We start from the raw sequence: 26,668 nt of genomic DNA, 5'->3' as shown, positions 1-26,668 counted from the left end.
GGGTGAGAGGGTGTATCTTGTTCTGCCTTGCAATCATTCCGTGCAAAAAAGAAGGAAAAATTGAAGTAATTTCCTTCTTTAAGTGGGAGGAACTGTTGGAGGAGCTGCGTGTTCTTGGTGCTGTCTTGTGCAAAAGTCAAGCAGGGTAGCTTCTTGTTCCAGAGTAAATGTGGGCACCAGATGAAGCTGCCTCCTTCGTTTTGCTCCTAATGACAGTAGGCAGGAGAGCAAGGCCCTATCAATTAGTGCCAATCAGGTGCTAAGTATTGCAGAAGTGGGACAGAGCATGGCAAATTCAATCATTTTATTCAGGACACAGGTAATTTGGTATGAGCTGTGTTTCGTAATTTTTCTTTAAATTAATTTTTGGAAATGAATGCAAAAAAGATGAAGATACATTGTTTCAACAGATCTGTAAGGACATACAGGAAGGACACGAAGAATGTGGTATGAGCTGTCAGTGGGCATTAACTTTTCAGAGGTGCTACCAACCAGCTGGTTAAAAACCTCTGCTGATCACAGAGCCCAGAGGAAATGCTCCTGCAGCTTCCAGCCCCAGTCACATCACTTAACTTCTATTTGGTTTGTAAAAGCATCTTTAATTGATTACACCCCTTGCTATGAGGCTTAGTTTCTTCTCTGTAAAGTTCTATTTGGTTTGTAAAATGAATCAAACCAAGGTGACATGGAAAACCCTTCTGATAAGTTGTTTTTAGTGAATCTGAACCTTCGAAAGCCCCATGGTGCTGGTTAAAGCCTCCCTCACATGTCCTCGAGAAGGGAAGAGATGGTTTTCATCTTATTTACCCTGATTCCTGCAAGAAAAATTAATGGGAAAGGTCCTGTAGCTGGTTCCAATTAAATAAGGGTAAGGTAACAGAATGCCTGTTCAGAAGTATCACAGATGGAGGGTGTGAATTGCAGGAGACATTGGAAATTTGGAAGATATGTAGATCTAAATGGGTACATTTCAAGTGAGGCAGAATTAGGCAAGTAAAGAACCCGATTGTTTATCAAGTGATAAAAGATTGAGATGGAGCTAATGAACATGTGCACAGGCTGGATGGCTCAGGAGCTGGAAGGCCTGGGAGTGCACCGGGAGGGAACATTCCTGCAGCTTTTTCAGCTCCATTAGGTAGTACAGCTGAAATCCCCGTCCCCGGTGAACTGTGTCTGCAGCAGGGAACTGTGCAGGTTCCCCCTCCACAGCCAACAGGAAAAGTGCAGAATCTGCAGCCTCATCCAGGGAGATGAGCTGGGCTCTGTCACCACTTTCAAATCAGGAGAACTGAAGCCTCACAGCAGCCCACACAAGGAAAAGGGGAAACCTGGGTTTTAGTCTGTGTTTTTGGATTAATTCTGTTTGTTCCTGTTTCCATGTACTCAGTTTTACTTAATATCATGAGAACTGGAGCTGATATTTAGCTATTGAAAGTTTATACTCCAGCATTGTAAGGATATGCATAATTCTGCATTTGGGAGTGAAACAGGGCACAGCCATATTCTGGGCAGCTGTCCACCCTGGGCAGCCCCTGCCAATGCCTGAACCATCCTCTCCATGGAGAAATTCTTCCTCCAGCCCAGAGCACTGAGTGCCACATTCAGTCCTTCCTTGGACACCTCCGGGGTGGGGACAGTTGGAAAAGACCTCCAAGGTCATCGAGTCCAACCTGTGACTGATGCCCACCTTGCCACACCAGTGGCTGTGCTTGGTTTCGGTGGTTCTTTTAAAGCAGAAAATCACGGAATTGTTGAGGGTGGTGCTGGTTTTGGCTCTGCCCTGCTGGTAACCAACCAGCCAAATGCTCTTTCCATCTCGGTGAGGGGATGCGATGTCATTGCGGTAGGAGCTTCTCCAGCCCCCCAGCACCAGTGATGAGCGGGATCGGATGAACCCTGCACTGCTACTGCTGCATTTCAGCTCCTCGGCAGTGTGCTCTGCTGACGGGAGCGAGCGGGGCTGGCCGGTCAGGGGGATGCATGTGTGGAATTCGGTTTATCACGCGCCCTGTGAGCAGGGAAGAGGCCGGTGGGAAATCAGAGGGAGGCAGCCGAGTGGTGGAAATGGTGCATGATGAGGGGATGCCCTTTGGAAAAGGTTAAGCCTGCTGCCGGTTCAAAGGTTATTGCCTTGCGCAGCCTCGTCTCCCAACCCTCTGGGACGTGCTCTGTGAATTCCAAAGGTAAGGCCAACCATTAATTTGGTAATTTGTGGGCCTGGCAGACTCAGAGGCTATGCAGGAAATGGCTCTCATTCCCTTTAAGATCCATTTTACAAATCCCAAGGCAGCTGCTGGTCTTCATCAGAGTTCAGGGAATCCTTTGCTTAAATTAAACAGTCCAGTGACAGGAGAGATGCAGGAAACTCTTTTTCCTGTTAGATCCATTTTACAAATCCCAAGGCAGCTGCTGGAGTCTTTGTCAGCAAGTCGCAAAGGAGACCTCAGACATGGACAGGGTGATTAATCTGGTCCTCTCTGGAGTAAGAGGGAGGCTCTCCCAGGAGCAGGCAGCCGCAGCTGCAGGGCTGTGGCTGGAGTTTCATTATTAAGGCTTTCAGTGCCATACCAACATCTACCCATTGTTGCTGGTCCCAAAGGCAGTGGGTGAGCACATGCAGGCTGTGGCAGCACATGCAGTAGTTTCTCTTAGCTGTGTAAGATACAGACACTCCAGATTGTTTCCTCTTCCTATTCCACGTGCTCCACGTTTATCTAACCAGAGGTTTCATCTCTGGGTGGCTGGAAGCAGGTTTTTCCTGGTCGTGCTCTCAGCCCATGCTCTGCTGAAGCATTGCTGGCTGGGGGTGACTGTCCCCTGGGATTCCTTGATTCTAATATCTAATCTAAACCTCTCCTGGCACAACTTGGGGCCATTTCCTCTCGTACCTGCACCACTGCCCTGGGGCAGCCTGTGCCAATGCTTTACAACCCTTTCTGTGAAAAAATGTTACCAAATCCTCAAGTGCCATGTCCATGTACTTTTTGGAACACTTCCAGGGATGGAGACTCGGCAAAAAATCATCATGGCATCAACATCAAGTCCAACCATCAACCCATGTTCACCACTAACAAAACCCACTAAGAATTCAAAAGCTATAAAAAGGTATATAAAAGGAGTATAAAAGAAAAGCTACGAAGCTTCTAAAATGTTTAGTCTCTTAGCTTGACAAACAAGTCCAAGAATGGAGGTCTTGGTTTACAGAATGTGTTCTGGAGAGGACCTTGGGCTCTGGGGCACACTGATCCCTGCCCCAAGGAGAGGCTCGAGTGAGCCCCCCTCCCCAAGGAGCCTTCCCCTGGATGGTTCTACACACAATAGATCAAGTATATCATTATAGGTTTTACTAATTAGCAGATCTATCAAAGATTAGGATCCTTAGGTGCACGCATCCAGGTGGAATACACCATAATGCACCCTGCAGGTTCACCAAATCAAGAGTCAAACACGGTTAGAAGGGGAAAAAGGATTTTACCTTGGTATTTATTTTACATAGCATCATTAATGTTGGAAAATACCTTTAACACCATGAAGCTAAATAGCATCATTAATGTTGGGAAATACCTTGAACTGTGCTTATTCTCTTACCCTGTGCCACCATGAAGCGGGACAGGTTTTTTTAGAGCCAGGTGAGGTGGGCAGCCTTCAGAATCACTGAAAATAACAGAACAACTTGAAAACATTTGGAGAAACGTACTGGTGAGTTACCATCTCAGGCCATGGAGAGGGACAGGTTTCCTTTTACAACATACATTTTTCAGATGTTCACGTATTTATCCATTCCCATGGTGCTGCGTTTCCTTAGGGAACCACTGTCCTGTCCTCACCTTCGGAATTCATCCTGTAGCCACAGTGTGCACGTGCAGTTTTTAAACTGCAGCTCTGGGTCCGTTTCTGTGTCACACGTAGCTCTGCCATCAGTGCCACAGCTTCTGTCCTGTCCTCACCTTCGGAATTCATCCGAGCCCTGAAGAAGCCGGTTGTACCCGTCACTGCGGTGCCAGGTGATGTGACAGTCCTCCAAAGACTCTAACATGCTAGTGAATATTTTATGTGGCTCAGTTCCCAGCAGTTGCTCTGAAAAAGATACTTTTCCTCTTTTTGCTGTTTATATTGGCTTTCCACTGCCTGCTCTTTGCGCACCCATGGGAAAAACTCAGAAAGTTCCACAAGTCCCAAAATACTGCCTAAAAATATATTCTTTGAATCTGGGATGGCCAAGTGACTCACGTGAGCTACTTGCAAGTACCTGTGTTTGCGCACCCAGGGGCATCTGGGAGAAAATACCCCAAATATGGAACCAGGTGCACCACTCAGGAGAAGACCCTTGGCACTCGATTGTGCCCCTGCTTGGGGGGACCAGTGCTGGGGACAAAGGCACTGGATTTGGGCAGAGAAAGTTTTGTTTGAAACCAAGGAGTTTTCTGTGTCTTGTGAGGCTCTGATTAGCACCAGGTGAAGTGATCAGCACAATTAATCAAGTGCAGGGAAGGACTGGCAGACTTCCCTGGCAATCCTGGTAATTAATCACTCCGTTTAACAATGAGGACATTTCACTTCAGGCTCTGCCACTGGCAAATGCTTCCAAACATGCTCTGTGAATTTATGCTGCTGGTGGGTGGTTGCTGCTCTTGCCATGTGATGGGGGAAGATAAATCCTTGTGTTAGACTGCTGGTTTCACAATAATTTAAATCAACAAAGGCCTGAGCTCCCTCTCCAGTGGTCTCAGGGAGAGCTTTTGCATGTTCTCATTGAATCAAATCTATAAAAATAAATCCTTGAGTGTGCTGGAAGGGCCCATCACACAGTGCTGGGCCTGAGGAGTCACCACAGGTCACACCTCACTTGCATTTCAAATCTTCTGCACACTTGGCTGCTCAGGGTGGGAGAGCTGGAGCCTACAGTGGTTTTTCCTCACTGGTGACTGTGTTGTAGCTGCCCTCTGAGTTGGACTTTGCTCCATAATTTCTTTGCTTGATTCCCAAACCAGGGCACAAAAATGGGCTCAAACCACAGCTTTACAACATCAAATTTAAGGGAATGTTTCTGTTAGGTAGAGATTTGGAAAAATAATTTTCTTATAGATGTAAAAAATAACCAAGGATGAGCAAAGGCAAATCTGCCACTTCAAATGAAATATCCTCCTCCTCCTCTTAGGGTGCCTGCTCATGGAACAAGGATTTTATCCTGTTGTGTGCAAGAAGGAACCCTTTGGTTAAAAAGGGCCAGATGCTCCAACAGCTGCCAGCAGACACCTCCCAGAAGTTCAGAGGCAGCAGCCAGAAACACGTGTTGTTGCCTCCACCATCTCACAGAATGTGGAAGATCTCACATATCTCTTCCAGGTGTAGGTAAGAAAATTGCTTTGATGGTTTTATGTTGCAAAGGACAAAGGCACCTCTGGGAATGCTTTGGGTCAAGTCAGGATGGGAGCATGGCCTTCCACCACAAACCATTCTGGGATTCTCTATCTGTCAGTCTGTGCTCAGGCCTGAGTGAGGATAGTGGAAGGTGTCCCTCCCCACGGGAGGGGGTGGAACAGGATGAGCTTTAATGTCCGTGGCTGCCCCATCCCTGGAAGCATTCAAGATCAGGTTGGACAGGGCTTAGAGCAACCTGATTGAATATTAGGAAGAAATTCTTCCCTGTGAGCCCTGGCACAGGGTGCCCAGAGAAGCTGACAGGTTTTTGGGCTCCATGGAAAAGCAGGCATTTCAAACAGACAGAGAGCAGGTTTAGCACTGGCAGGGCTCCGTTTCACTGCTGTCCCCAAGGACTGGCATGGTGGGCACTGCTGGTTGGTTTTTAGTGGCCTTCCGGAAATACCATCCAGTGATTCCCTGGTACTTCTGAGACTGTGAGCTTGTCTTAGGGAACTGTGAGCCTGCTCTTGCAGGCAGGATTAGTCTTTCCTGACACTCAGGCTTAGAAACAACGTGTTTGCTGGACACTGTTCCCCCAGGGAGAATGCTGGAATTATCATCTCGGCAGGCAGAGACAGCTGGGCACGAGGCAGAGCCTGTTTGCTCAGAACACACTGGTGGGGACAGGCAGGTGATGGATGAGCAGTGTTCCCTCAAGTGTGCAAGCAGCAGTGCCTGTCATTCCCCCAAGAAGGCTCTCGGAGCCTGCTGGCTTTTTTTAGCCAGACACAGCTCATAATTTTCCTGACACAGGCAGCAAAACAACCTTGGCTGGTTTCTCCCAGGCTGTGGGACACCTAGCTGGATGCTTGGCAGCTCTGCTGGGCTCCAGCTGCTCTGACTGCAGTGCTTTCATCTTACTCGGCCTCTGGACTTCAGCTTTTCTGCCTGGGTTTTAATAAACCCATTACTGCTTCTGTTTCCAGCTGGTCCTGAAGATGCCTTTCTGGCCGTGTCCCAGGAAGTTTCTGAAGACACTGCATCCTTGGGCATGCAGGGGTTCTCAAAGGGCTGATCTCACACCAGATGTCATCTCAGAGGGCTCCGGGGGCTTGGGGCAGTGGTCCAGCAGCCACACCAGCTCTCCACAGCAGGCGCTGCCTTCCTGTCCAAGATGCAGAGCTGGATTCTGGGCTGCTCCAGGCTGATCTGGCTTCCTCAAACGAGTTGTGTGCAGGACAGATCCTTCCTAAAGCTTCACAGAGAATTCCAGCCCCAAAGCAGTATTTTGTGTTTATTCTTAGTCACAACCATTTAATCTGTGAATTCTTGAAAACTTAATTACCACGGTTTCCTGGCACTGGTGTACAAGCAATTTCCCATCTAACTACAGAACGGGCATGTTCTCTCCAAAAACCCTGCTCATGGCTTGGGTGAGCTCCAGCCTGAACAACCCCCTGTCTGGCTTGGGTTGTAATCAAGGCATATTCACATCCTGATGGTGCTTTGGGAAAATGCTCCCTCTTGGACCCATCCCAGTGGAGCGGCTCCGGAGCCTGTGGAGAATCTGGGGTTAATAATTCAGATCCTTCTGTGATGTGGGGATGTGACCAAGGCCATCAGTGTCATCTTTCCCATGGAGACATTTAAATGGCTCCTCACTCTGTCACAGGTAGGAGTGCCACCTTGCATTTGTGAAAATGAATGTTCTGTAAAATACTTAGATGGCTTGAACTTTGCATTGTACAGTTGAAGTCCCTCCTGCTGTGCCTGCCCTGTAAGCATGTCCCAGCTCCTCAGCTTTCTGAGAGGAGACAGTCAGGAGGAGCTGGCAGGAAGGGATGTGCTTTCCCATTAAAAGTCTGGTTGGGGATGGGATCATTGAGTCTTACCACGAATTGTGTTGTGCAAATTGTGAGCTCAGCCTCTGAAGAACAGGGCATAGCCCCACTGTAAGTGCCCAGCCTGAAGTCCTCACAGAACCAAAGACCTCAAGAATTAACTCTTACCTGGTGATCTATGAAACCATTGTCCTTTTTACTTGTGACACTTGCTCTGACCCCAGATGTAGTTTAACAGAAGATTTGACACTGGGTTCACTATTTGGGCAAATCTCAGATTTGACTCAACTAGAGCAGCATCCCTGGTGATGAGAGATGTAGAAAACACATTTTTCTTCTTACGCTGGACTTGGTGGATCCTGGCATGAACGAGGGGTATCCCAGTCTGCTGAAAGTCAGATCTGGCCATGTCCCACAGGTGGGACTGACCACCATCGCTCTGAAAGCTTTGATCTTGCTGTCACAAGCAAAAGAAAGAAAGATGCAAATGCCATCTAAAACTCGCTCCATCTGTTCCTCAATTCTTCTGTGGATTTAAATGAGTTGAAATTCTTTTTGACAGCAGGAAGTCCTTCTCAGGAGGGGATAGGCAGGATGAGCTTAAAACACCAGGCAGACAACTTCTTCAGAATTATCTTTCATTGGAGGGGATAGGCAGGATGACACCTAAACATCTAGCATATTCCTATTATCACTATGTAATCAATTTTTTTTTGGGTGGTTTGGGAAGATGATGTATTAATGTTGAAACGCATTATCATTTCAATTGTAGTCGTTCAGAAGAGTATTAATAACAGGGGAGCTTGTTATGAAATGGGAAGATGCAATATTAATTTAGAAAGGCATATGTGTTTCACAGGCCCGAGTATGCTGGAGCTGGCAAAACAGGGAGTGATTATTAGCACAGTTGATCACACGTTGGCATTCGCGGCGCATGGCTTGGAGCAGGCGCTGGTGCAGCCTAAAATGGGTTTGTCACGTCTGGGAAGCCACCTCATTAGCTCTGTTATTCGTCCCAGCTAATCATGAAGTCATGTGTTGATAAACCTCCTAATTTTGTGTCTGATATTTATTTAGTCCTACTACTAACATGAAATTGCTGGGGGAACACCATGGAGCTTCCCAAAGAGAACTCTTTCCCTAAAAGAAAGGGAAGATTATACCCCTAACGACAAAGCTACAAGAACAATTTCATTTCTGGGAGTCAGTGTAAAAATAAGTGCACTGGAATACTGGAAATGTTTTAAGTGTCCTGTAGCTGGATGGGAGCTGGGAATGGCTCTGTCTGTGAAGGGGCAGGGTGGGGTGACTGGAATAGCTTTTTCCCCGGGGAAAAGTGGCAGGAGGCCTGGGATGGCAGCAGCCTTGAGCAGGATGTGCAGAACTCGCTACTGTAGGGGAGGCAGTCCTGGTGCTGGTTTTGGGGTGTAAGAGTTGGTCACAGATTGGATTCAATGATCTTGGAGGTCTTTTCCAACCTGGCTGATTCTGAGAGGCTTGGGGCAGAGCCTGGCTGAGGCACTGCTGGGGTTTGTTGAAGGATGTTCTTTGAAGTAATTTAAGATCCAGGTATAGTCCTGGCTTGGTACACAGAGCTTAATTGCAGTCACTTCATTTGAAGATGGTGTGGTCTCCTGCAATCACTTCACTTGAAGTGTTAGAGTGAAAATGTTCACTTTAGTGACTTTTTTGGTTACATCCCTCATGCCTGTGCAAAAAGAAGGTAAGGATTTGTAGTGGCCATGTTGGAGTACTCTGCAATCCTTTCCTGGCAGCTGTGCCAGGGCTGGACAACCCTTTGGATGAAGAAATTTTTCCAAATATCCAGATAGCGCCACATCCACAGGGCTTTTAGTTCCCCCCAGGGACAGGGACTCCACCACTGCCCTGGGCAGCTGTGCCAGGGCTGGACAATGCTTTTGGTGAAGAAATTGTCTCCAATATCCCCCCAAGTACCACATCTACACGTCATAAATCCCTCAAGGGATCGGGACTCCACTACTGCCCACCCAAGATTGAGTCCAACCATTCCCCCCTGCACTGCCAAGGCCACCACAAACACACGTGCTCCTCTCCTCAATGTAGAGCTGCAGGTCAGAGTTAGAAGGTTGGTTGGTTGGAAAAACGAGCAGCACCTTCCACCTGGCTGCCCAGGAAAGCTCAGTGGAGCAGCTCTGGCTCAGGCTGACTTTGCTGGAGCTGTGATTCCAGGGAACTCTCTTCTGGGCCATTGCTTGTGGCTGCTAGTGCCTGGTGCAGCAATCCTGGCCAGTGCTCCCGGGTGGGAGCTCTGCAGCTCAGTGTGTCAGCACTTCAGAATAATGAATCACTGAACAAAGCCTGGCTGTGCAGCTCCATAGGCCTCGCCATGTTCCATATGGAATGTTTCAGTGGCATATGCCGTTAATTCTGTGTGCTGAATTATTCTCAGGCTGAATGCGTGGGGAGATGTGCTGTTGCTTTGGAGAGAGCAGCTCCTGAGGGAGGGACCCCAGCGAGCCCGTGGCATCTGGGCTGTGATGCTGCCAAGGAGCCCCTGCCCACAGATCCCTCTGCATTCCCATGTTTCTAGACCCTGCCCTGTCGCTCCACCCTGGGATGGCAAACCAGAGTTTCAGGGTGGTGTTTTGGGCAGGAGGAGTGGGAGAGGAGACTTCTTTCTCTCCGTCATGAGGAGACTAATTTGTCTGAGTGTGTCTCGTGTGAGGCTGTGTGTGCTGCCCTGGTCTGTAGAAGGGAGTGAAGAGAATAAAGTCGCCTCCTCGAAAAGGCTGTGGAAAACTTAAACAGTGTGGACAGAGCTGTCTCTGCTCATACAAGTTTTCTGGCTTGTGGGCGGGAATCTGTTTGGGCTGTGGTTCGTGAGTGTGTTACTGATGTGCGGCTGCCTGACATTCTCAGTCTCTGTCTTCCAGGAGACAGCCTTTTTCTCTTCACTATTGGGTATCACCTTCTGTTCAGTTATTGATTGAAATATGGGAGGATGCCAGGACTGGTTCTGTCTGAGTTGATAGGTCACTGCTTGACTAAATTGGCTTAATGAATGTTTTACACTGCACACAGACGACTCCAGTTACATTTATTTATTCAAAGTGGTACCTGTAGCTACCCTGTGCAGGTGGGGGTGTGGCACTGACCCTCACAGCTAATGGGTTTCTGTGTGATTCCAGAGGGAGAAATGAGCCTTGTTGTGTGTCTGTGAGCTGGGCACATGGACAATGGAAAAGTTATGAAGGCAACTAAGCAGCAGGTCGTGGAGAATGCTTGCAACCACTAGGACGGTGCAAGATCGACCACAGTGACAAGTGTCACTGGAGAGAGCTGGCAGGCGTGTAATTTTCACAGCTCTGTGGGTGAGATTCACAGGTGGTGTGGCAGCAAATGCAGAAGGAAAGCTGAAAACCATGTTTCCTACACAGAAAATAACATACTTAGAAATTCTATTTTTATGAGGGGAATTGCTCTGTGCAGAGGGAACCTGGCGAGGATCCCCAGCTGCACTGGGCTTCAAGCAAGAGGAAGGTGGCTGTCCTGTGGCACTGGCTGGAGCGTGGGCACGGCAGAGCTTTAGTGTAATAAAGGGTCAGGAAAAATAAAGTGGCTGTTTTGTGCTCTCTGTGCTGACATGTGCCTCATACCATCGAGACAGCGCCAGTGCTTACCTGTCAGACTGCTCGGCCCTGCAATCACCCGATCCAACAGCCGGGGTCAGGCCAAGCCTGTCTCAGCTGCGGTGCCGCTGATGTCTGGTGTGTTGTGCCCTCTGCCAGGTTTCTCCTGGTGTGGCACAGATGGGGGTCACAGGGGTTCAGTGGTTATTACAAATTTTCTTCTTTATTACAATTTTTCTCTCTCTTTTTGCCTTCCGGGGCCCTTCCTGAAAATCACCGGGCTTTCTGGATTCCACCGTTTTGGCTTTCTTCTTTCCCTTGCTCAGCCACAGACCCGGCAGAGAGTGCAAAGGGCAAGTGACATCAGTGAATTTCTACTCATCGTCCTGCTGCTCCTGTGGGGACAGCCAGGTACACGTGGCACCAGGACTGGCACAATGGGGGCCATGGGTGTCCTGGCACAGTGCTGGCCCACGTGCAGGTGTGTCCCCATTGCCAGCCCTCGGGTGTGCCAGAGCTGTGAGCTGTGGTGCAAGGAGCAGGTGTGACCTTGCCCTGGTGCTGCTTCCACAGCCCTGCCCCTGCTTCCCGGGAGGCAGCCTGTGCGGAGGCAGGAAAGGTGCCCAGGAACATCTGCTGAGGCTGCTTGGCACTAGTAGTGCAATTCATTCTGGATCGCCAGCGGATTTGTTCCCAGTGTTTCTTCCAGGAATAGAAATGGGGTCTGGAGCGTCCTGCTGACAGGCAAGGCCGGGGAATTCATTCTTGAAGATGTGAGAGGTTGTAAGAAGGTGAAACTGCAATGTTTGAGGGAGTGCTCCACAAATAAAATTAGCCATAATCCCCACATGAGGGAGATTTTTATGAGAAATCTGATAAATTAAGCACAGAGATTTCTGGTGAAATGAGATTTTCAGTTCTGTGAGTTAGCAATAGGTGTGATACATTAAAGCAGATTTACCTTGTATTGCTTTAAGAAACTCTCCACAGTGGAACTGTAATCGGGTAAACCTGGGCCCATTGGCCATGGCCAGGGGCAGGTACAGGAATGCTGCTTCATCAGCAAGTATTTCATTATCAGCCCCTTCGGTGGGCTCTGCAGTGCCAGCCAGGCAGGCCCATGGGAGTTGTCCCCTTGCCACATGCCAGTGGAAATCTCCCCTGCCTGAGCTGCAGGAAGGTGGCTGTGTCTGCCCATGTGCTCGACTTGATCATAAATTCAGAGCTATTGTTGAAGGAAATGCTTTTCCCTTTAGATAAGTTTCCTATTGTCTAAACAATTTACAGCTGCCTTAAAAGGGTGTCTCAGCAATCTTGACATAAGTCATAAATCTGCACTCCGGCCTGGATTCCCCCCTGTAAGCTTGAGCAGAAGCTGTCATAGCTTTGGAGATGCTCACTTCCCTGTGAAGAATATGCATTCAGCAGTCTCCTACCTTCGAGAACTAAATTCCTGCTTTTAAGTAAATCAAAGTATGAATACAAAGAATAACCAAATGTACCAACAGTTACTTGGCCATCAGTGCCTCTGAGCAGCACTGAAGCAAGAGCAATAGAGAAGAGGCAGAGAGGGGACTATGAGAGAGGAGCTGTGAATTCCATGGATGTGCCAGGCCCCTCTGCAGGGCCTCACTGCACAGGCCTCGTGCAGTAAAGGAGAGCATTGGGAACAAGTGGGTGCCCATGGCCCCGGGGAGCTCCTGGGCAGGACAACTTCTCCCTTTGTGCCAGTGCCCAGAGTACACACTATAAAATACACCTGAGCCCCAGTTCTCCCACAGGGAGGATTCAGGGCTCTCATTTGGAAGGTCGGCTCCTATATTTCCAAGTGGGTAAAGCTTCCCTGCTCTAGACAACGCCCCCTTTATTCTGTGACTGTATTTGCTCCACTTCTTTCAGCTCAGTTTGGGTGCATTTACCTTCCTGTGGTTGTGTCCTGGCAGGGGATTGGATTGGATGATCTCCAGGGGTCCCCTCCAACTCTGCCTTTCCAGAGACATTCCAACCCCATCTGGACACATTCCTGTCACCTGCTCCGGGTGAACTTCTTTCCATGGAGGGTGGCTGAGCACTGGATAGAGTAAAACACAACGTTTCATCTCAAGATGAGGAATACAAATATCTCCAAGGGGTGCCAAGAGGACGGTGCCAGACTCTTTTCAGTGGTGCCAGTCAGGGTTGTGTTTTCAGAAATGCTGAGCTGATGCTGGATAGAGGGAATCTCATCAATCTAGTGAGCAACATTCCATGGGGAGCTTTTCAGACAACCCAGTTGGATTTCAGAAAGTGCACTGGTACAGGCAAGCCAGAGGCTTCAGGTTTTATGTGTGAGTAGAAATTGAAAAATTGGGCTAGATCTGGTTGATAAATTTGATTCTGTTTTGGTTGCCTGGCTCTAAATAAAGTGAGTTTGCTTACATGATGGCCAGTGTCATTTACATTTTGCTTTATTAGACAAAAGTCAAGTAATTAGTAATTCCAGTGAATTCCCATATCATACAGCAAAGGAAAGAAGGAGCTACAGTGATGGAACGTAACTCTTGTGGATAACTGGGCATTTTCTGACAGACTCACACATCTCTTTAGTCATCTGTAATTCCAGTGTAAACAGCTCTTTCCTCTTTTACAACACACTGGATGGCAAGAAAAACTAATGGCAGTCTTCAGAATAACCTGGCACTTGCTATTTATTGTGTAGGGATGCAGAATACTTGCCTGTATACAAATCTGAAAGGTACAATGGATTGTATCTACTTAACTGTTGATAGAGGACGCCAGAACTGAGATTAATGTATTTGGGAGGACTGATCAACCTGACAATCTCACATTCATCAGTGTGAAATCCAGAAGTATCACAGGACAGAAAAAGAATATTTTAAATGAGCTCAGGATGACCTCAGAGTGGATTAATCCATTTAAAGGATTTTTGGGAAACAGCACATTGAGCAGGTTTTAATGCTGATTTTTTGACACATGCACACTCAGCCCTCCCTAGAATGTCACCCGTGATTAATGTCAGCAAACACACTGTGAAAAACACAGTTGCTTTCCAGGTGATTCATGTCTTTGGGATCTGGAGAAGTTTCTCTTGAGGATTGAAGGGCTGTGAGGCAGTAAAAGGCACAGAAGTGATGGGTTTAGCAGCTAGAGATCTGGATCCTTGGAAATGTGCTGCTGGTGCTCACTCTCCCAGCTCACTGTGGGGAAGTGAAGCTGTGGCGGCTGGCCATGGCAGGGGCTGCTCTTGGGGCATTTCCTGGAAGTGGGCCTTATGATTTCTAAAATTAGAACTTCTTTTTCTTATGGGAATGTCGTGATGTATTTCCCCTCTGGACTAAGCATCTTGTTGTGCTGATGTGGAGATTACAGAGGCCTGCAGCCATTTATTTTTCCCCTGAAAAAAAATCCGTATGGAATTACATGCTGAGATCACTTAGCTGAACTATTTTATTTGTAATGTTACTATAATTCACATGATTCATTAAACTGAAATGGAAAATGATAGCATTTCCAAGCATGTCTTCCATTAGAACCATACAGAAACAAACTAATAGGCTGCAGAGAGAACCATTAACTGCTTAAAATGGTGATAAACACTCCTTAACAATGCAAAAGACTTTCTTTTGATAAGATCATTTTAAAAGGTTGCTACGATTATTTCTATTTATAAAAAGAGTGAAGTGCCTGCAGCACTTTGCCTAAAATGTGGAGATGTTCATGCCTGTGCCTGGAGGGTGCCCAGGCAGTTCCAGCCCCTTGGTCTCTTCCTTACACTCCATGAACATGTGAAGGATTCAATTTGCTCCTGATGGCAGCACCAGTGCTCGAACTGCAGCAGCCTGTGGTGTGCAGGAGTTAAGAGTAAGTAATTGAACTGTCCCCATGGCCCTGGCTGTGTTGGAGCCAAAGGCACTGGTGACCGGTTTCAGTGGAGGGGCAGCTGGGTTTCTCCTGATGTGTCTGAGTCCAGGCAGGACGATCCTCAGCGAGCTCCGCTCGGGCTGCAGAAAACAAGGAAGGTGATCCCTCGCTTGGGTGAGCACCATCTGGAAGGGGTCAGTCCCACGAGTCAGTAAAAATAGAAAAACTTGTGATGCTTCAGGGCTGTGTCAAGGAAAGAAGTCTGATGTATAGCTGGGTAGTTATTTATAGTCAAAATGTCTGTCCTCCTGTGAAATTGTGACAGCTGGGGGCTCTTTGCTTGAAATTCTTCCCAGTGAGGGTAGTTATTCTTTCCTACATGGATCACTGATGAACCAAGTGAAGCATGGGGTTGTCATGCCTGGGGAGCACAGGGTGCCTGACAGAAGGAATGGTGTTAAATAGCAAAGAATGGAGGTTTAATTAATCTTCTGCAAAAGCTTTCCTCAAAAAACTCCTCAAACTATAGAGGAGGAAATTCTCTTGTGTAGTCGGAATGTTGTTCTTCAAATGTGCAAAAAAAACCCCAAGCAAATCCTACCGAGGGACATAATGCTGATTTATATATAAAGGTCAAGGATATTGCTATTGCTCACCTTTTTAGATTTAGCTTACATGAAAAGTTACTAAGGTATCTGATGCCTTCTGACCCCCTTCTGGCATTCTCCAGCCAAGTGTCCTGGTGGGCTTCAGAAAACTCATGGATTTTATTTTTTGATATGGGTTATTAAAATCAAAGGTGCTGCACTGAAAACCACCAAGATTCTGGTGTTTTAGACCATTATTTTCTGATTCAGAGCAGTGTTTAGGCTGGATTTGAGCTACAGACTTGTGCCTCCATCAAGGCACTCATTGTCACCCAGAAGTGATTCTTCTGCTGTTGACATTCTTGCCCCTTCCTGCAGTTAGTGACCTGGAGAGTAGAGGGCAAAATGAAGTGTCTTGAAGTGGAACAGAATATGCATCATTTATTCATATGACAAACTTTTGGTACAGGATGCTGAGTAGATGGAGGGGTTTTGTCAGTGCTGCTCATCTAGTCAGGCTCTGACCATCCAAGTAGCAGCTGGACTATTTATTTCCTATTTTATTTGCATTTTTATTACTGAGAAGCATGGTGACTGAGCTACCTGGTAAAAGCAAAACTGCATTAAATTGACAGCACTTTAATTTTTCATGGTAGTAGCAAGAATTCTTATTTCTTTTCTTTTGCTTTTATGGAAATAACACTGTAAATTCTGTCATCCCTATCCAGTGTCAGAGCTATAAGAGAGAGCTCTTGATGCTATTGGAGGGCTTTTCCAACCTTAATGATTCTGTGATTTTCTGCACCTTGGAGGCAGGAAGGGCTGGAGGTGGCGCTCAGTGCCCTGGGCTGGGGATCAGGCACAGGTTGGACTCCCATGGAAAGGGTGCTCAGGGATTGGCAGGGGCTGCCCAGGGAGGTGTTGGAGGTGCCCAGGAGGAGAGGGAACGGCCTCAGGCTGGGCCAGGGGAGGGTGGACATCAGCAGAAATTTCCAAGTCCCTGACAGGAGGGGGCAGCCGGGGGGTCGGGCTCTGCTGGCAGGGAACAGGGACGCTGGGAAAGGGGCTCAGGCTGGAGCAAAGGAGGCTCAGGGGGGCCCTTGTGGCTCTGCAAGGGACACATTTATACATCATCAATATAAAAAGTCTGTCCCATGGGGAGAGGCTGAGGGAAATTGTTAAACCTTTTAAGTTGCAAAAAAGGAACTTAATTATACAACAGCAACAAGTCTGTCCCATGGTCTGCACAGACACCACGCCCAGGCTGTGCCCTTGTGGAAGGTTCCTCTCCAGGGTGATGGAGGGCTGGACACAGCTGGTCCAGGGAGGCACTGACCACACCTGCCCACAGGCCAGGTGGACACCGAGGCTGGTTTGTAGGGGGGGAAATGTTTTTTAAGGACAGCAGATATCTGTGTAGCCCTGATAGTCAGAGCTGGGTTGAGATAATTGATGAAAAGTGCCTCTAAGTAGGAGAGGTTCTACATATCTCACAGGGTGTTTATCTCTAGGGCACAGGATGCTCATAATCAATGCGACTTGGAGACAAAGCCAGATGCCAGTCTCATCACGTTAGGAGCCAATATGGAGAAGGCACAGGGGGGAAATGGGGCTGGTGTTAATCTTGGGGCTGTGACATGTCTGTGCTCTTATTGATTTCCCAGCAGGCTGATCATCAACAAGCACTGTGGGCTGGCTGTGCAAACGCAGGGAAGTTTTCTGTGCCAAGTCAGTTCCACCAATTCTGAGGATGGCCACGAAGTTGGATCCATGCCTGTGGTTAAGGAAACTTGAACTGGCTTGGCGTGGGCTGTTTCGCTGGTGGCTCCGCAGCCAGAGCTGTGGAAGTGGGTGAGCTTGCTCATGGCTACTTGGGATAAAGGTACTTTTTTCAGTCTTTACATTCTCTTCTGATGGACTGCCAGAACCAATCTGTGAAGACAGGGTTTGGGGCTTTTTGTTAGGCTGGTTTTTATTCATAGAAAAGTTAATTGGCCTTCCCCAGAATGATTATCATTAACAAAATGCAGCTGCTAACGATTCTGAGCGATATTAAATGTAAAACAAAAGCAAGATGAGGGGCTGATTTGATGGATTAAAAAGGTGATCCAGCAGTCACTCCTGCATGGGATTTGCAGCAGTCACACTGGCAGTAGAGGTTTCAGAGGGATTTCTGCAGTGGGAGACCCGTGTGCCAGCGTTGTGCAAACTGAGGGGTGTGGTCATGGGTTCACCCACCAGTACCATGGGGAAGTCCATTCCCACACTGCCAGTACAGATTGTTTGTAGTACCCTCTTGTCTCTGCCTTCCTGCTTCTTTTCTTGATCTCTACAACACTTGCCAAAGCACTTTAAATTATCTACCTCTTGGGCGCATATTATAGATTCTATAAATTGTAAGACTTGCATGACCTTGCTGTGCTGGAGTTAATGGCAGCTATTACTTACTACTAATAGCTCATTCATGGCATCTGGAGAGAAAATGCTGAGCTGAAAATCCTGAGCAGAACAGATTCTGGGAGGTGGCTTTGACTTGGCTGTAAGTAAACGGAAATGGGAATGAAATTGGGAAATCGATGTGTATGTAATTGGTAACATTAAGGGTGAAGCTCTGCCTGCCATGGGCTGTTTGCCCTGAAATGTCCTTTGGTTCTCAGCCCCATAGATCCAGGTTGAAAATTAAATTACTTAATTCTAGTGCTTAGGATCCAGGCTGGCTCTTAGAGCTGCTGTTAGTTTGCAAACAATGGGACAGCTTTGTATGCTTTCTTATCTATATTTTACACACATGCTCTTTCATTTCCCTCCCTCTCCCTCTGTTCCAAAATTACATGTTCTTGCCAGAGAAATAGGAAGGGCTGATAGGGACGACAGCTGGGATTTAGCTATAGCAGTATCATTCAAATGTGACAGCAGTCACTCCAACCTTTGCTATTACAGCACACCACCAGTACACAGCGAGCAGATTCCAAGATTCCCATTTCAGATACATATAAAGCGGGAATGCTTCAGAACGGGGCATTTTATACAGAAGAGGAGGGACTGAGACAAGTGCTGGAAAAAAGGAGAAATGGCAGGATATTTCAGAAAGTCTCGGCACATATTGTCATTTATCTCTGATCCTGGGCATGGGTAAATCTGATTCTTTGTAGGTTTGTGGAGCACAAATTACAGCTCCATGAAGAATTAAATATTCATTTCAGTTCTGGGCAGAGGGAACTTTGTTTCAAAAGGGATTTGCTTAAATTGGGCTGTTCCTTTTGTTCTAAGGGAGCTTATTCTTTGGTCCTGTCCTCAAGGCAGACCCATTTACACCTGGAGCTGCTTCTTGAAGTCATTTGTGCTCCTTCCATTGATGCACTATGTTTGAAGCAGCGTCCCCGGATCCGATGCCTTCCTGAATGTTCCTACTCCCACTCACCCGGAAACTTGTGGGCTGGAGCTGTGACAGCCTGTGTACGTGAGGTGCTGGCTCCCAGCTCGAGTGTGTGTTTTGAGGCTGCAACATGGAAGTGTTGAACAGATTCTTCTCAAACTTTGAGATATGTATAGTGTTAACATTTATGATTAGAGAAGTAAAATTCTCGAGCTGAATGGGAATGATTGATAATCTAGAAATTCATATTTCTTGTTCATGTGAATTTGATCATGTGTAACACTTTCATTTAGAAACTAACCTGACAAGTGTGCATATGCAGAATTTAAGCTCTGTCCTTAGGTACACATTAAGTAAAGTGAATTTATTTCACCTAATCGTTTTTTCTACAGCTATTTACCACATTAATTTAGCAGAAATTGTTTCATCCCATAATTCTGGGGAAGAAAAAACCAAGCACCTCTAATTTCACAACTCTCGAACAAGGGAAGAGGATCTGAATTCTAAAGTCTATTCCAGGGGCTTGGAATGGGAAGCTATAATGAAATATCAGTGCATTAAAAAAAAAAAAAAAAATCACTGTAATGTTTCTCCCTGCATGCAGAGAGGAGGCAGCGCTGCCAGGGCAGGTGAGAGGGGCCCGTGGCTTGGGTCCACTTAGAAGTGGCAGCGCTTGAGAAGGGGGGCTGGGAGGTGTTTTTCAGGTGGGAAATGGAGCGACAATATTTATCAGATTTTCGGATGTGTGCTTAGTGCAGAAATCTTTGCTTCAAAGTGAAAAATTCATGCTCCAGTTAAACCTCAATTATATTTCCAAACATTTATCTCAGCTGTCATCGCTATTTGCAACACTAAATCTTTCTCATAAATAAGTGCAGACACGCAGCACTGCCAAGAGAGGCTCTGCAGCCGGTTGTGAGGAAGGTTAGAGCAGGGCTGGGAGTATCTGGGGGTTTGTGCAGCTCTGCCCGGTGATGTGTGTCCTGGTTGCACCCCAAATGTGTTGGATACTTCTGATCTCTTCTGCAGCCGGTCCTGAGCCTGGGAATGATCCAAGGGTAAGCCAAGGCTCAGTCTCGATGTGTAGCTCAAACCTTCCGCAGGATTTCTTAAATATTCATGACCAAGCCATCAACTGGTGTGTCAAGAGCCATGTTGACACAAAACCAATAACTGCTGTGGGAGATGAGTTCTGGTGTTGTAAAACAACTTCGGGGAGCACTTTGCTGTAATGGCCAAGCTATTGGCTACAAATTGGTACAGATTCCTCTGTAGGGACTGAAAGCAGAAAATACAGAGCTTTAGATTAAAACCTGATAGCCCCTTCCTGTTATCTCCAAGTGCCTCGTCCGACAAACAACAGCTCCTGCAGCTCTCAGCACCGGCCTAAGAGATTTCCTGGGATATTAAGGTTTGTCTCGGGTGTTTGCACAGTGCTGGGCACAACGTGCAGGATGTGGCTGAGTGCGCACCGTCTATCAGAAGATGTTCTGTTTAACGTACCAGCGTTGTAAGGCTTTGGGGGTGTAGTGGAGGAATATAGTTTAATATCAACTACTCTGATAATATTAAAATGGAATTAGCTTTTAGCAGTTTGAGTGCTTGCTGCATTCAAATTCAGAGATAAACCTATGAAAACACAAATGAAAACATTGTTTGATACCAGCGGCTCCTTGTTAGTGAAGCTCTGATTAGAGCAGCAAGTTTCAGCGCCGGCTCTGACCTGGTGCTATGCACGAATTTTAAATGCTCCTCCTTGATTTAATATTTGAAAACGAGTGTTAATGGGAGGATGGAGCGGGAGGGCTCGGCTTTAGCATTCGAGTCCCCGGGATCTGAATTTAGCGTTTGCTGCTTTTGGAGTGTTGTTACTATCTTGTTTGCACAGTTAAAATGCTGTAAAAAGAACAAGAAGTGATGCCAGGATGAAAATTTATGAGGCACGGAGTAAAATCCAGGCATTTGATACAATCGCAGCTGCTTAAAATGCAAAGGCTAACCTACATTTCTGACATAATTTATCTCACTTGAGATCAGTTCATCAAACTTGGGAACATCTTGGCTGCTACATTATACCTTTACAAATCAGGGAAATGTCAACTCGTGATTTACTGACAAAGCTGACAACTGACATAATTTATCTCACCTGAGCTCACTTCTCTCCACTGCTCAAATGAACTGGAATTGAGTGTGGATATTCCAAGCCCATTACATTGGGACATTTTCTTTGTCCATAAAATGTTTTATACAGCATTTTTTGAATTCCTAAAAAAGAAAACCTGAGAAATATAAAGCAAAGAAGCACATAGATGGAATATGCAGGTCTAAAGCAGAACAATTTTACCTGGATCTATGCAAATTTATGGCATAATATAACATCTGGGAGCAATGCAATTCAGATTGGAGCTGTGATTCAGCTCCTGAAATTCATTGAGGCAAGACACCGTCAGGGTTATTAACCAGGGATATATTCTGCAGTGCTGCACAGGAGAGGGAATGCGTCTCTCCCAGGAGCTGCCTGGTGTAGGACAGACAGACACCAGTGCAGCTCCAGGCACGAGAAAGGCAGGTGGGACCCCTGGGGGGACTGAGCCACACCGGATGGTTTCATCTCAGCACCACCTTGTGCAGTGCTGGGTCATCCAAACCCTGATCCCTTCAGGTGAGCATGGAGGGAGCTTCCATACGAAACTGGTAGAATTCCTTTCTTCAGTGCTGCCTGAAAGAGGAATGTGTTGTAAAAATAACTCCAGAAAGCAGTGTGAACATACAAAGTGGGCTAAATCGGGTTAAATTAGGGGGTTTGGTTTTGTTCATTTCGGGAGCCATCTGTGCCTGCAAGCACGGCTCCAGCGCAAAAATTACTTCTTAACCAAATTGTAACACTTTAATATAACTGTTCCCAGGCCGGCTTGAGTTCATGGCATCTCTGTGGCGAACCAGTACATTTTACTTAGTGTAAATCAAAACACAGCCCCCCCGTGTGCTCTTTACAGGGGCCAGATGGTCGGTACGTGTGCCAAATGCCACATATAAATAAAAAAATTCCTGATGGTGATCAAAGCATAGTTCAGACATTGCCCCCGAGGCTGTGATGCGCTTTATCCACCAATGCAAAAGCCTCTGCTCAATGAGATTTGCTGATGGACTGGTCCTATGATATTAGCAATAGCATGTATAACCTCCCATTGCTTTACTACCCACGTTTTTTACTTTATGAATATCTTGTCTAAAACATGCAAGTTATGGTTCATCAGCCTCTTGGCTGTGTTCAAGAGCAGAAGAATTCTACCTTAAAATGGAAAGAATTTCTTGTATTCATGTAATTATTTCCATCCTCCTTCTCCCCACTGTGAAGTTTTGCTTTCAGAAGTATTACTGTGAGGGGTTGGCCTTTAGCATCCTTAAATTCTTGCTTTTAATGTTTGTAATCCTGCAAGGCTGTGATACCCTGTCACTATTTCTCAATTTCTTTTTTTATGCATTACTGGAAGGTAAAGAGCTGTTGGCACCAGCTGGCAAGCTCGGATGCATTTTGTTTCCACCAGAGCTGGCTTCTGTGCGGTCTCAGGGCTATTGTGATGCAAATACCAATAACACAAGGGAACGTGAACTCCCAGGCTTTCAGGGCAGGAATTCTGCCTCTGCTGCTGGCGGATGCTGAGCCGTCAAACGCACCCAAGTGTTTCTCTAGTTAACAGTTAATTATCTTCCTTCTTTTTTTGCGTGCTGGAGAGGAAACCTGGTGCCAGCACTGAGCTGGGTGCTGGTGGGTTTGAGGTCACTCTCAGGGATGCAGAGAGCCAAACCTTTACTCCCAGCTGCAAGAGCCTGAGGAGAACACGTGGCGAAAGTTTGCAGCAACACCGCTGACTGTGAGCCCGGTTCGGAGCCACCTCTGCCTTCCGCATGTCCTGCTGCTGTTTGGCCTTGGCCCGCGGGATGAAACGGAGTTTGGGTTCTTCAAATGCTGGCTGCTCCCTGGCAGCAAGGTGAGGTTTGGGACAGCCCCTGGGCTGGAGGGGGACATGCTGCTGAGGACAAGGTCTCAGTTCTGGGAGGGGAGAGGAGAAGTGCAGTCAGGTGAGTTCTGTGCCGAAGGCTCCTCTTGGCGAGATCCCCGAGCAAGGGGGGGTTTGGTGGCAGCTTACATGTTGGGACTGTTGCCCTCCAGCCTCTTACTGCTCTGCGATGCACAGAAATCCAAGAGCTGTTAAATGAAGCAGCTGATCCAAAAGGGATCCCCACTCACTCCTTCCCTGGGCAGCTCTGGGCATGGAACTGAGCTTGGTCTCAAATCCAGTCCAAAAGATGAGCAGTGACATTTCCTGTTACTTTGGAAGCAATGTTTAGGTCTTGTAAATGATGTTTATTTATGGTTAGCTAATTAAGCCAGCAGAGTTCAGCTTGGTCTCAAATCCAGTCCAAAAGATGAGCATTTATGTTTCAGATGCTTAACAGGGTGTTTTAAATCTCATTGTAAAATATTCATAGACAGCTGCTCTATAGCATTTATCTCAGTGTTACTTCAAGAGAATGAATGTGTTCTTTCCAACCCGTTAGTCCCTGTGGACCTGCAGAACATAGAGCAGCAGAGCTGGGGGTTACTGGGGGGCAGCGGCACCCCCAGGGAAAGAAGAACAGGCATTTTCCCCCAAATGTCTGGGTTCATTGTGAGCACTTAACTGAGGGCAAAGCTTTACTGAACTGAGCTGGGCAGTGAGTAGAGCCACAGAGGAACAGAACTTGGCACAGCAGCAGAGAAAATGAAAACCAGGCTTTCTCTGTAGATTTTAAAGATGCTCACGTGGATTTTGGGGTCTGGTCCAGAGCATGCTGCAGTCAAGGGAATCCTTCAAGTAATGAAACTGGGTTTTAAAGAGAAAATGAAAACCAGGCTTTCTCTGTAGATTTTAAAGATGTCTCCCTTCGGCATTTGTGGCCTTATTTCCAAGGGTGTTGATTCCTTTATACAACTGTTAGCTGGGGCACATGGATAAATTATCTATACCAGTGACTTGTGGGTTGTTTTTTGTAATTTACTCAGCAGAGATGGTCCCAGTTGGAGTCAAATTTAGTGACCAGAGTGATACTGGGCTGGGGAATCAGCTGGACAAAGCCAGGAAACTGCTGATCGTTCCCCAACCTTGGGGCTGCAATTGCTGCTCTTACTGGAGTACGCAGCTCATAAGAATCCAGGCTGCCCTGAGATTCAAATCTTTTTTTATATTGCTTTGGTACAGCATGAGCTGCAGGAGTGCTCCTGGCTGGGCTTCCCTGATTGATCGTGGACAAAGCACCAATGGCTGTTCTGTTGCATCTCTTTGCAGTAGGACATGGTGCCATTTTCTCGATATCAAAGCCTGACATCCAGCAACAGGTTGGAGCTCAGGAGGTGGACCATTTTGAGTGTTCCTGATGAAATAGGAATGTCAGCAGAAGGAATATGCAAGTCCCTTTTGAACAAAAGCCTTTGAGTGCTTTTATCTTTAGAGTAAATTATACTGACTCGAATTAGAGATGTCTGTTTGCTCATATTTTACAGTAAATTAGAGACCTGTGACCATCATATTAATACATACTCCTTGTCTGAATGTCGAATTGGCTGCCTGCCTTCTGCTCTCTGGAGGCTGATTCAGTTGTGGCTGCTTAAGTGCAATCAATGTATTGCAGGTGTTCAACAGATCCCGGGGATGGAGCGGTGCTTTGTGTGTGAAAAATCCTGTGTTTTGGAGGCAGGGACGGCATTAACATTCTAATGAAAAAATCACTTGCTCCATTTACTTCATATAGCAAAAAACCCCCAAATGCTGAAGAGCTCTTAGCTAATAGATTGCTGTCAGTGTAACAGGAACGGAGTTTCCAGCCTGTAGTTAAAGAAAACTGACATAAAAGCTTAAGTATCTCTTCCCCTCCTGTAGATTCTTAATATACTCGCAGCTTAATTACTGCTCTGCTGCTGTTAATTCTTAATATACTCGCAGCTCTGGTTCCTGCTCCTGCCTAGCCCAGGTGTGGAGTGAAGTGCTCTGGCAGCAGAGTGGGTGAGGCTGAAGGGTTCCCAGACTGTCTGTTGGCATCTTGTGGGGCACTGGGTTCCCCCTCTTGTTTTTCATGGAGGCTGATCCCCTTGGACATTGGTAAGAAAACAATCAGGATAATGGCAGAATGGAAAAGTTAAAATTGAATTCCAGCACTAGAAGCAGTGATACAATAGCGACGGAGCCTGAATTTGAGGCAATAACTAGGAAAAGAAACTGGTAAGAAAAAACCTGTGATATGATGGAAACAGAATACACTTAACGTTTTTTGTGGCAGCATAAAAAAACGTTTGGAATGCTTTAGGGCACTTGTATTTAATAAATCTGGGAGCATTGAATAAGGGAGGAAAGGGAAAACATGATGGTTAATAAACCAAATATGGGCTGAAAACTTCTGTGTTTTCAGATGATGTATTACACAAAACCAAATTAAGTTTTAGATTGATGATAAGGGAATTCTGTATTTTATTTTAAAAAATTCTTTGTGGTACTTAAACTGAACAGAACTTTGAGCTGTGGAAAGTTGCTTAGAAAAGCTCTTTTGGGAGGAAGTTTTCCCCAAAGCAGTTTGGAGGAACATCAGATAATCATCAGAATGTGTGGACGCTTACTCCTGGGAGCTGGATCTTTTAAGAGACACGATGCACACTGAGGCTCAATCTGATTTATTTTCTGCACTGTGGCAAAAGAATTGGAATTTTGAAAATCTCTTTTTAAGCTTTTCTCCCAGGGAGGCTGGAGCTCCAGAGGTGGGTGGTGGGCACTAACGGGGATCAAAGCCCAGTGTCTTGGATCACGCTAAGTAGAATTTTTGGCTGGGACTCTGGAGGTTTTGGCGTGCTGTGAACAGTCAGGCATTGAAGTTCTCCTTACTGAATGTGTGACATAATAAAATTCTAAAGTGGCTTTGGCAGAGAGGCTCCTAAACAAAAACCTTCTGGAAGCAGCTGATTTCTGTAAGCAAAGCAAAAACGGGGGGCTGTGTGTGTCAGCACGTGGCACCTTCCCCCAGGGGCTGCTGTCACCTCTCCGTGCTGGAGCAGCCTTGGCTTTTGTTACAGAGGTTTCCAAGCCTGTTTTATCAGGTGGTCCACATCCAGCGCTGCTCTCGGGGCAAACCTGGCACGCAGGGCTGGGGCTGGGCTGCCTGGCCTGCAGCCGCTGAGCTGGCAGCGTCACCCGCGAGGGCGGCAGCAGGGATGGGTTTGTGGTGCGCTTTGTTCCGAGCATCAGTCTGCTCCCTGTCAGTGTGAGCAGCAGTGGGGAGAAGCCGGAATTCTTGGCGCAGAGGAGTCCTGTTCACTTACAGACAATCCGCATCGCCTCCCCTCATGGCAGATGCTGTTCCTCCAAGGGCTGGGGCGTCTCCTGCAGAGTGCACCCAGGAGAGCTAGCATCAGTAACATGATTATCTTTTCTTAGGACAGCTCGGTTTTTGAAATGACCATAATTGCTCTGAGTCCAGATCTCATAAACGACAGGTAAAACTGCTGCAGGCTGGAGTTTTCAAGAATACCTTTCTGAGAGTGGGAACCAGACGAACATTCCTCTGCTTCTTTTCACCCCCAGACGTGCTCTGTCAGAGTGTTTCATAAAGCACAGTGAAAACTGCTAATATGTACATTTGCTAGAAGTCCTTCCAAAGTTGATTCTAATTTCAGTCCTTTCTGCAGAACTGCTATAAATACTCTGACATGAGAATGCCTGTCAGGGAGTTTGTTCTGACTGCTAGAATATTTCTTTTCCTTCCTTCAGGAATTTGCCAGATAGAATTGCTGCATTGCCATGTGTTTTTTTTCTTGTGGTCTCTTTTCTTGTGCTGTTCATTAGCCCTTCAGGAATTTAAATGGCACATTTTATGGATGAGAAGTACATTGTAGTCACTGAAAGCTGTTTCGAATTGCTTATCTGACTTACCTGCTCCAGCAAACTGGCAGGTGTCCACACCTTCAGCAAATGAAATCCCACCATATTTATAATGCTTTTT

This window comes from Corvus cornix, chromosome 23 (genome assembly GCF_000738735.6).
Source record: "Corvus cornix cornix isolate S_Up_H32 chromosome 23, ASM73873v5, whole genome shotgun sequence".
NCBI classification, from domain to species: Eukaryota; Metazoa; Chordata; class Aves; order Passeriformes; family Corvidae; genus Corvus; species Corvus cornix.
This window is presented reverse-complemented; position numbering follows the sequence as displayed.